This window comes from Coptis chinensis, chromosome 2 (genome assembly GCF_015680905.1).
Source record: "Coptis chinensis isolate HL-2020 chromosome 2, ASM1568090v1, whole genome shotgun sequence".
NCBI lineage: Eukaryota > Viridiplantae > Streptophyta > Magnoliopsida > Ranunculales > Ranunculaceae > Coptis > Coptis chinensis.
In genome coordinates, this window is record NC_141457.1 from 22405620 (window position 1) to 22416576 (window position 10957).

A 10957-nucleotide genomic window follows, 5' to 3' on the forward strand; every position below is an offset into this window, starting at 1 on the left:
GGTTCGTAATTGTAAGAATTTCTCATTGTAGGTTCGAACTCAGTAGATGATGGGGGCATTGAGTCGCCCAATGATAAAGACTACTGTAAGGGGGATTTCCTGTCAATAGCTAAAGGACACGTGGACAGGGAATGACCTGGAACTATAAATACCCAGAATGAGATGAGAACCATAGGATTAGTTCTGGGAATAAGTAATCTCGTGTTTATCACGAGTGTTTCATAAACATGTGCTAGTCACGTGACAGGCCACCTCTGGAGATAACAGTTAGTGAAGTCGTTAGGAACTGATATAGATAGTTTCTGAACAGAAGGGAACTGAGGAGGATGGTCCTTGATGATAAGGAAGGAATCAGGATGACTTATCTCTAAGAAGTTACCCCTATTGGGCCTAATCTTCCCGTATATGGCCGGTTATTATGATCCAAAAGGAAATATATCTCTGATAAGATATGGTCCAGATTCAGAGTTCCAAGAAGAGATCGAGGATTCATAATAAGAAAGCATAGTCTAAGGAGGGGAGAAAACTTACAAGCAGTGAGGTTAGCCCAAATCCTAGGACTCCTAAGACTCCTTCTATACAAACAATAGGAATTCGCTCTTAGGAACTACGTGCAATAATGTTTGATTCTTCTAAGCATATAGGAAGATACATAGGCAACCGCAAAAAAAGCGGTTCAACCCTGATCAATCATCTCATCTCATTTCTCCCTTCCATCCCAAAGTTATTCATCACATGACACAGAGGAGGATTGTAGGAAACTCAGAAGTTCCCCTACATCTTTTGGCGCAGGTAATATTTTTTCGGTCGACTAAATTAATTTAAAGGCTCTTAACGTTGTGATGGCATGAACTAAGAAAGCAAAAGGTGGCGCTACCACTCGCAACATCGCTGTCAGAGAAGAGGAACATGAGATGCCTGATGAAGGAGAGAATATCGAACATTACGATGCGAATATTCCCCTTTAAGGGCAAGTAACTAGCATCGATGGACTAGTCACCCCAGGTGCAGGCACTGATGCTCAAGGAGAATGTCAGAATGGCGAGAATATTACTCTTACTACTCGAGTGCATTCGGGGCAAGCCCGGTGGTCTGGACTCTGGAACAACAAAGACGAAACCTCGAGTGAGAAGTACAACTGCTGAGGCAGTTGTATCAAAATAACATAGGGAGGGAGCCGCACATCGATCTCGATGGTAACGACCTTCCAGAGAGCGGTCAGATCAGGAACACAAGACGATGGGATCCAGTTCGGCGCGAGCCATTAGAATAAAAATATAGTAGTTCGAATGAACATTTAAACTTTGCTGAAGAATTAGAGTCAACTGATTAGGATTGTGACATCAACCCTCGACACCAAATCAGAACTCAGAACAAAATAGTTTCTAGCAAAGAAAGCACATGGGAGACTAAGAAGAACGACCTGATCCATTAGATACGCAACATGACTGGTAAATGAAGACAAATGCAAGACTCCCTAGTTCAATCCGCTATAATGGGGGCAGGCCGATCTCCTTTCTCATCACGAGTGGTCAGGAAGTCCTATCCCCATGATACGCATAACAACCAAAATTTAGTATCTTTAGTGGCAAGTCAGATCTAGTGGATCATGTGTTCTGATATAGAGCCACCATGAGACAGTATGAAAGGCATGACCATGTCATGTGTCAAGAGTTCAAATCTTCCCTATCTAGATCCGTACTCCAGTGGTACCATAAGATACCAGAGCAGCAGGCCAGGTCCTTAGTAGAGCTGCTTAGAATCTTCATCGACAGATACTCATGCAACAAGCATCAACCAAAATAGATCGATGCACTGTTCAACATTAAGAAAAAGGATGGCGAAGCATTGAGATCCTATATGCAACACTTTATGAAAATTTTGATATAGATAAAGTCTTGTGACGAACAGACTACTATCATAGCTTTCAAACAAGGTTGGATGAAATCAACGCCTTATTCGGATCTCTCTCTAGAAAACCACCCCGCGATTTGGAGGAAATCCTATACAGGGTTGAAACTCATGCAGGGTGGGAGGAGGATGTCCTGAACAGGCGCCAGGAAGCAAAGAAAACCAATCGGACAACCCCTTTAGTCCCACGAGAGGGGCAGGGGAACTCTTCACCTCCAAAGCATAAGAGAGACCGCCATCATGGTCGACATAGGTCAGATTCCCCATCAAATGGGCGATTGCCAAGAAGGCAATACCAGAATTCAACTAGCAATAAAGATGGAAAACTGCAGAAGAAACCACGCATGGAAGGGGTTGAAGAAACTCTTCCCTCGCTCGACAGGGACTTTGCTCCCCTGAACAAAATGTTGGACGAGATCCTGGACTCAATCAAGAACTAGAGCTACCTCAAATGGCCAGCTCCACTCAAGCTAGGTTCTTTGGGTACCAGAGATCAATGAACTTACTACAAGTTCCACAAGAGTAAGAGCCACAGTACCAGGGCCCTTACTCTTGTGAGCAGGCGAATGCAGTGCAACCTGAAGAGGTCAGCACATCCAGTTGGGATCCCCCAAGAATTGGACCACTCAATGGTCACATTCAGATCAACATGATCTTAGGAAAGACAAGCCTGAGAAGTGGACAGGTCACAGAGAAAGGTGCGAGATACCAAATGTGCATCGCAAAGCAGATAAGGATCATAAATAACAAAGTGACTGCAGATTGTCATCAGATCAACATGTTATCCTACAAAGATCAACCCATCCTGTTCACTGAAGTCAACTACTTTGGCATCCAGAGACCACATGAGGATGCATTGGTCCTTACACTTCCTTTTGGTGATTATGATCTACATCATATATCGATTCAGGAAGTTTGACAGATGTGTTATATTATGACGCGTTCAAGAAACTGCAGATTCCTGACTCAGAAATGGCCATCACTCACTAGAACCTGTATGGATTTAGTGGAGACAAAGCCCTAGCAGTTAGAGAGTTCTAGCTACCCTTAGCCACCGGTCTGGTAACCCTCATTATTAACTTTGTTGTGGTCAAAGCTAACACACCTTATCACATGATCCTGGGCAGGACCTGGTTGTGTAGACTCCGCGCTGTTCCCAGCACCTATTACCAATGTTTAAAATTCCTGCATAATGGAAGAATTGAGACAATCAGAGGAGATCAAGTGGCTGCCAAAACATGCTACGCTCTGGCGACAAAATAGTCCCCACTCCCTTTTGAGCCAATGGATGTGGTGTTACTTGTCAAATAACAATTACAGTTGGATCCTCCTCTCTCTGACCTGGTCCCAAGAGAGAGGGAGGATCCCCCCGCACTAGAACCCTTAGAGGAAGTGGAGATTGTGGGAGGAAGCACTCCTAGAACCACTTTCATCGGCACTTTGTTGAGTTATAAAGAGTGTCAGGCTCTAATACACTTCTTCCAAGAACATAAGGACATATTTGCTTGGTCAATCGCTGAAATGCCAGGAATTGACTCCCATGTGGCATGCCACCAGCTGAATGTCCATAGTGATGTAGTAGTAGTCAAGTAGAAGCCAAGGAAAATAAGTGCTGACAGATCTAAAGCAGTGAAAGCCAAAGTCCAAAAAGCTGAAGGCAGCTAATTTTGTCAGGGAAATCAATTTTTCCACTTGGATTTCTAACATTGTCCCAGTACGTAAGAAGAATGGGTCATGGAGAATCTGTATCGACTTTACAAATCTGAACCGTGCGGTCCAAAAGACAGTTACCCTCTGCCACAAATTGACAAATTCTTGGGAGATTTCCCAATGACTTACAATGGGTATGACTCAACAATCCCAAGTACAGGTGATAATACCCCACAAAAATCTTAAATTGTGTGTCCAGACCCTTGGGAGCCACGCTCCAGATGACAACTCTTTGTGGATGGATCTTCAAATAACAGAGGCGCTGGAATTAGAGCTGTTTTAGTTACTCTTGACAACATGCGACTAGAGAAATCCATTCGGCTAGGTTGGAATGCCTCTAACAACAAAGCAGAGTAAGAGGCGACCCTTGCTGGCCTCACAATGGCTCTCGACCTTGGCTTAACACACCTCACTATTTTTATTGTCTCCCAACTGGTTGTGTTTCAAGTTGATGGAGGCTACGAGGCCAGAGATGAATGGATGGAAAAATACCTAGAACTGGTAAGGGGTCTTCAGAGTAAGTTCGAGAATATTTAGTTTTATCAACTACCCTGCTCAGAAAATCAACACTCAGATGCGCTGGCATATGTTGCCTCAATGTTGGGCAACTGCAAGTCTCGATCCATACCTATAGAGTTCTAGGACAGACCAAGCATCCATGCACCCAGTGTTACCGTAGTTTGTGTTATTCCAGTCACTATACCAAACTGGATGGATCCATACAAATCTTACCTTAAGGACGGGACACTCCTGGAGGATAAGAACACGGCAAGGCAACTGCTGACAAAGGTGCCAAGATTCACCCTTGTTGGGGATGATCTCTACAAGAAGTCGTTCTTGGGGCCTTACCTACGATGTCTCTCCCCTGACCTCACTGAAGGAATTTATGGCAATCACGCTGGGGGCAAAACACTCGCTTTCAAGATCCTAAGGCAAGGGTACTTTTGGCCTTACATGAAAAAGGATGCATAAGTTTTTGTACGTAAATATGACAAGTGTTAGCGACACGCTCTGCTTATTGATAAAACGCGTTTAATTATACGTTTATTGGTTTTTATTCTTAAGTCTGAGGTCCACAGTCCGAAGTCCGAAGTCCAAAGACCAAAGTCCCAAGTCCAAAGTCCGTATAGTCGTACGTTTTAGTCAAGTTACCTTACTCAAGTGGGTTGGTAGGATAGGTCGAGTAAGGGATCGTCCAAACCTTAGGGCTCGGAAAGGTTCACAACTGTAATTACAACTTTTGGTGAGTAGGATTTTAGATTTCTTAGTTGGTTTTAATTAAATTAACGGTAATGCAAATAATGTAAATTACTACGGTGATTTATATGTAGGTAAACAAGATAGAGAAATAGGGAGAGAGTTAGTCATACTCATGTAAGAATCATTTTTCAACAGTTTATATTACCACATCACTACATCTCTAATTCGTCTCGTGTTCGGAGACGACGTCGAGTATTGATCCCTAGCGCATGCCCACATCTCTGAGCCGCATCGCACTAGCATAAGGAGTTGAACTAATATTTCATCTCTGGAATATCATTTCAGCTCCTGGCTCAATTCCACATCAGCTAGACAAATTGGAGAGCTGTCTGACACCATAGAGTTGTGCGCGAGACATTTTGGGTCGCGCACGAGACTGTTCTGGAGCATCGGCACTCCAAATTTGTACAGTTTCAGTCATTTTGGGACTGGATGTCTAATCTATGCCTAATTTCTAAGTAGTGATTCTAGAATATTAAAGAGTCAATTCGGATTCTCACACGAGCAGCATAACCCTCCCCCTGAGGGGGGGGGGGGGGAGGATTAGCTCATGGTCATTGAAGGATTAATAAAACTTGCTGTATACATTAAGTAAATAAATGCAGGCCAAGAATTAAACTAGAAAAGAAATGACTGTTATTAAGGGTAAAATGACTTACAATATTTAAGCTGCTGGAATGAAAATGATAGAGTTTAAGTGCTGAAATGAAACTACAGACGTTAAAGTAAAACTAATGTATAGCTAAAGCATAGAATGCTGAAGGAAGAATATCTGAAGACCCCCCTTACATATATATAGGCTGATGTCTCGTGAAGGATTAATTGGCTTTTGTTTGTTTGCTAATTGAAACGTTCAAAACTTTGAAAATCAAAGTTTTGTCTTTTACCTTATTTGTTTTGTCTTTTACCTTATTAAGGTTTCGTCCTTTAGCCAATTTCAATTCAAACCACCTACTTTGAATTGGTACGTGTCTTCTCCCATTGCAAGGTGGCTATAACACCCCGTGTTTTTATACGTATTTTTCTATTTAATTAATTAATTTAATTGTTTATTTTAAAAATTCGTCGGATTGGACTCGGGATACATGGGCCCGGTTTTGGGCCCGAAGTTCAGGTTGGGCTTGGGTTTAGGACCCAAGTATATAAACATTTTTTTCTAGAAAATAGGGTTTTAAGATAATATAATATATTAAAAAATGGAGGCAGAGAGAAATTTGGTTTCTTTGGAGCATTGGGTATGACAAATTTAATCGGGCTAGGAGGATTCGTCGAGCTGTTCATATAGGTGAGTAGCTCTTTTGCTATTTCACCGGAATACAGAAACCGTGTTATTGTCCTATGTTTTCACTAATTTTACTGTTCACTACTCGGCGTCCGGTAGCATTGTTAAAACACATTTGCATTGAACTTCGTGTCTTTGTATTATTTAACTTTGTTAAATTTAGTTTTTTTGTAATTAAAATGATTGAACTGTTGAAAGCTTTGAATTACTGTAATGGCGTCGCCCAAAACAGTACCGAAATCGTTTTTCTTGTTGAACTTTCGGTACTTGTTGTTGGTGTTTGGTTGTGGGTGATGAGGGTCGAGTGGGGGCGTGAAGCTTGGAGGCATTAATGGCGCCGGCGGTTGGGTGGGCTGTTTTTGGTTTTGTTTTGGGTTGTATGGTGTTGGGGGGAGTTTAGGATGAATGTTGGGCGGTGATGGTATAGTGGTGGAGTGGTGTTGGGACTGTCGAGTGAGGGCGGTGGGAAGCTTTCACTGCCCATTAATGGCGGCCGACAGTAAATCGCCCAAACACTCCAAATAAAAGGTGTTGAACGGTTTTTCGGTTGTTTTGTGTGGTGAATGGGTGATTGGTTGAAGTGGGAGAGTGTAGTAGAGTGAGGGGGCGGCTGGAAGCTTGATAACAAGCTTTAATGGAGGTCGAATTTTAGATCTAGTTCTGGAGGAGATGGTGGAGTTAAGGGTTGGGATTTTTGGCTTTGTTAATGTGGTTGGGTTTTCTGCAGGGATTAAAACCGCCTAGTCAAAATTGGTGGTTGTGTGGAGGTGGTGGTGGCCGGATTTGGGCTGCTGTTGGGGGAAGAGATGATGAACAGTACCAAGCCGATTTGGGCTTGGGCCTGGGTCGGTTTCCTTGGGCCAAAACTCAAATTTGATGTGGGCCGGTTCTATTTTTATGTTGGGCCAGTTCATTTCTATTTAAGTTTGGACCAGTTCTATTAAGTTTAGTTTGGGCCCAGTTTAAGTAAGTTTTGGGACCAGTTCTAATATTAGTCTATGGGCCCGTTTCATTTGTATTTTTGGACCGAACCACTTAATTGTTTTTGGGCCCGTTTCTAATATTGCTTGGGCCAGTCCATATAATTTAATATAGATCCAATTGGGTCAGGTAGAATAAATAAGTGGGCTTTTAGACTTTCGGGTTCTAAGGTTTGGGCTTGGCCAGTTGGGTCCGAACCATTTCCTTAGTCACGAGCCCGTGAACCATGCACCTTTGACCTTAGCCATGAACCATGGTTATGACTCTGAACCTGTCAAACACGGAAACGCCGGTTTGACTTTGACTAGAAGACGGTTTGACTTTGACCATCTAACCGTTGACTTTGACCTTTGACCATCGACTGTTGACTTTGACCTTTGACCATGGACGGTTGACTTTCACATTTGACTTTGACTTGGACAGTTTGACTTTGTCAGTTTGACTTTGACTAGGACAGTTTGACTTTGACCATCGACCGTTGACTTTGACCTTTGACCATCGGCTGTTGACTTTGACCATGGACGGTTGACTTTCACATTTGACTTTGACTGGGACAGTTTGACTTTGTCAGTTTGACTTTGACTAGGACAGTTTGACTTTGACCATGACATGTTGAGTTTGACCTTGACCATGAGGTGTTGACCTTTGACCGTTGACTTTGACTGTTGACCGTTGACTTTGACCGTTGACTGTTCCAGTTTTTCATATGTTTGCTTATATGGATATATATATAGTAATAAAATACTGTCGGATATTGTATAACTTGGTTGGTAAATTATCTAATTTAGATTTGACGTGAGTAGTGTGTAAGCATATTGGGCTTTGATTGTGGACTGTGGATTGTTTAATTGTACTACGTTTTATGTGTATATTATATGGACACATATAGTAATAAAATGCTGTGGAAGCTTGTATAACTTTGGTTGTCATTATCTAAGAAAGATTTGACCTTGATGATTGGGTATTTTTTTTAAACATGAAAAAGTATATCTAAATACCTTAGTTTCTAAATAATTAAGTTACATGTCATTTGGATGAATGTAGGAAAAACCTTAGCATTGATTATGTGGGCCGATAAGAACTACGAAGGCTTGATTCCAATCTTGAAAGATTTGGATCGTGAGGCTGACTTTGAGCAAAAGTGCACCCACTACACTATATCTATAATATATATATTAGTTTGTGTGATAACTATGTGATTATGTTAGAAATTCTTGTTTGTTTTGAGACTACATAAATATATATGTGGGAGATAGAAGTTGTATATGAATATAGACTTTAGTATATGTGGATATGTTTTAGACATTAGTGTGTGTGGACTTGAATTTGGGCTAATGAACTATTTGTTTACGATATTGTATATATGAGTATGGTTATATAAATTGTATTTGTTTGATTATAAGTCTGTTTACATTTAATGATATTTAAGTGCTTGATTTGCCTTGACGTGAAAGTGACTCTTTGCATGTGTGGTCTATTTTGACATGAGTAATGCTAGTATAATTATAAGTGATAATAATATTTTAATGTGTCGCCCACATCTTTAGAACTCTCCACGCCTCAGGATTTGGTAATGAAAAGAAATGTTTATGACTTGTGATGTCATGTGATAGATGGGTATTCATTGAATGTGCCATGAATGACCCGGGTATTCATTGAATGTGCCATGAATGACCCAATCGTTTGGGACGCCCTAGAGAGGAACTAAGGTATTCGCCCATGGGTTGGTCGTATTCCTTGAATGTACGGGAATGTAGGTTTGGGTATTCCTTGAATGTGGCGGGAATGACTCAGGGCATTCATTGAATGTGCCATGAATGGCCCGTTAGTGTTATGATGGGTATTCCTTGAATGTGGCGGGAATGACCCAAGGTATTCATTGAATGTGCCATGAATGACCTGATATTTGTTATGCCCAAAGAGGCTTTGTGATTATGTGTATGGAAAGCCCAGAGATGGTCGTGACTCACAAGTTCTGAGTTTACAAGATGAAAGTATGTTTCACGGAGGCGATATCCCGCTTGGGGCGTATGTCTTGTAGTGGTTTTCGGTGTGAGTGAGTAGACGCGGATATGTGTGATTTGGCAAATGTGTGTAGTGCAAATCGTGGAGTAGGAACTAAAGGTTGGGCGTGTGTCTTTGAATAAATGAGTCAACAAGATAAGTAATAAGCAAAGTAAAATATTGATTTTTTTCGTGTGATGGAGTTATTGCATATGATGTATATGATTTCTTATGATAAATGTTTACGTGGTTTGTATGAGTTGATACTCACAAGGGATGAAATGTACTCCTTGGTTGTGACTTTTCCTCGTTCTCATAAGTAGGCGAGTGATACTAAAGTAAAAGTATATGAATTGTGTGATGTTATGGATATGAAGTGTGACGGTGAATAATATTAGTAAATGATTGTAATTTCTATGTATTTGTGAAATGACTATAACTTGATATGTTATTACGAAAATATTAATGACTTGTGATAGTCCGAGATCTATGGTTATGCCTTGAGAAACTTTATGACGTAATGATGTCATATGAATGACTATCATTAATATAGGTATTATGATAAGTGGTATTCCTCAAAGATACGGGACGAACCAGGTTATATCAATTAGACTTCAATGTCTTAAATGAGGTTGGGTCATGAATAGAATTTTGACTGACTGAGATAAATCAATTTATTGTGATGACTAACTCTGTTTTGCAGGAGGGTAGGATCTATTAATCTTTTCTGCAGGGACGTAAATATCCTACCCTAAGACGACGTGTCGGCTTAAAGGTAAGGTATACCAAACTCATATTTAATTAGGTTATCATATGTGCAGTTAATAAATGAAATGTAAGTGGTATTGTATTGTGAGTTATTTTGGAAAGTGGGAATGACGAGTAATATTATATGAGATTCTTGGAATTTGTATGTTGGGGTGAAATCTTACTTGGGAAGAAACTACCGCCGTTTTTGGAAAAACGGAACTATCTTGTCTTCAAGTTGAAATTGTTTGTAAGGTTATATTATTCATTTGAAAGATTATTATATATATATTTTGTTGTTAGTTCTACTCATACCAAAAAAATTCAATTTGTTGACCCATGTTTGCTTTGTTTTGCAACGTGGGTGTGTTCTTGGGAACATAGATGGTGGAGTGCAGTGGATGAAGACACGTGACTTGGATTTGCTCTTGGAGTCTTCTGGTTTAAGTTTTTCGAAAGTGTATGGTTTTGAATTGAAACAAAGGTAATAGAGTTGGTTAGTAAAAATTTTATTTGTAAATGAAGCGTTGTTCTTTCAGTTTTAATTTGATCTCAGTTTTTAAATAGTGTAGTTGATAATATGTTAGTGGGTTTTGTTTCACCCTGGGTTTCCAGATGATGGAATATCAGTTTTAATTTTTCTGGAAATTTGGGGTGTGACAGTGGCACTAAATTGTGACCATCACTTGCCACCTGCATATGCTGACTCGTATATCACACATTTTGAGGTTTTTGGTTAGATTCTTACAGGATATGGAAACTAAGTTGTCTAACCGTGGTCCCAAAAACTTACTGATGTGTACATTTAATGATAATCAGTGCATGAATGCTCATGAAAAGATGTAAAAACTATTGCATACGAATTAAATTAAGTTTCTAAGAACAAGTCCTAATTCTGATGCTAGGCTGAGATTTCTAAATATTTTTCATCATAGAAAAGGAAACGAGAATTTGTCACTAAATCAAGTAAACTATATACAACTATGCATGCCTAATTTTTGCAAAAGGTTCTCACCACCCCCAAACAGTCGGACACTTTGTCCTCGAAGTATTAAGAGGAAG

The 10957-nt window shown here is 40.4% G+C and overlaps 1 long non-coding RNA gene across 1 annotated transcript; it reads left to right on the top strand.

The window, feature by feature from the left end:
- Positions 1 to 9709: 9709 nt before the first annotated feature.
- Positions 9710 to 10415, top strand: LOC147515384 (uncharacterized). Its single transcript, XR_015213424.1, has 2 exons — positions 9710 to 9923; positions 10280 to 10415. It is a non-coding gene; the product is annotated as an uncharacterized LOC147515384 (long non-coding RNA).
- Positions 10416 to 10957: the final 542 nt, after the last annotated feature.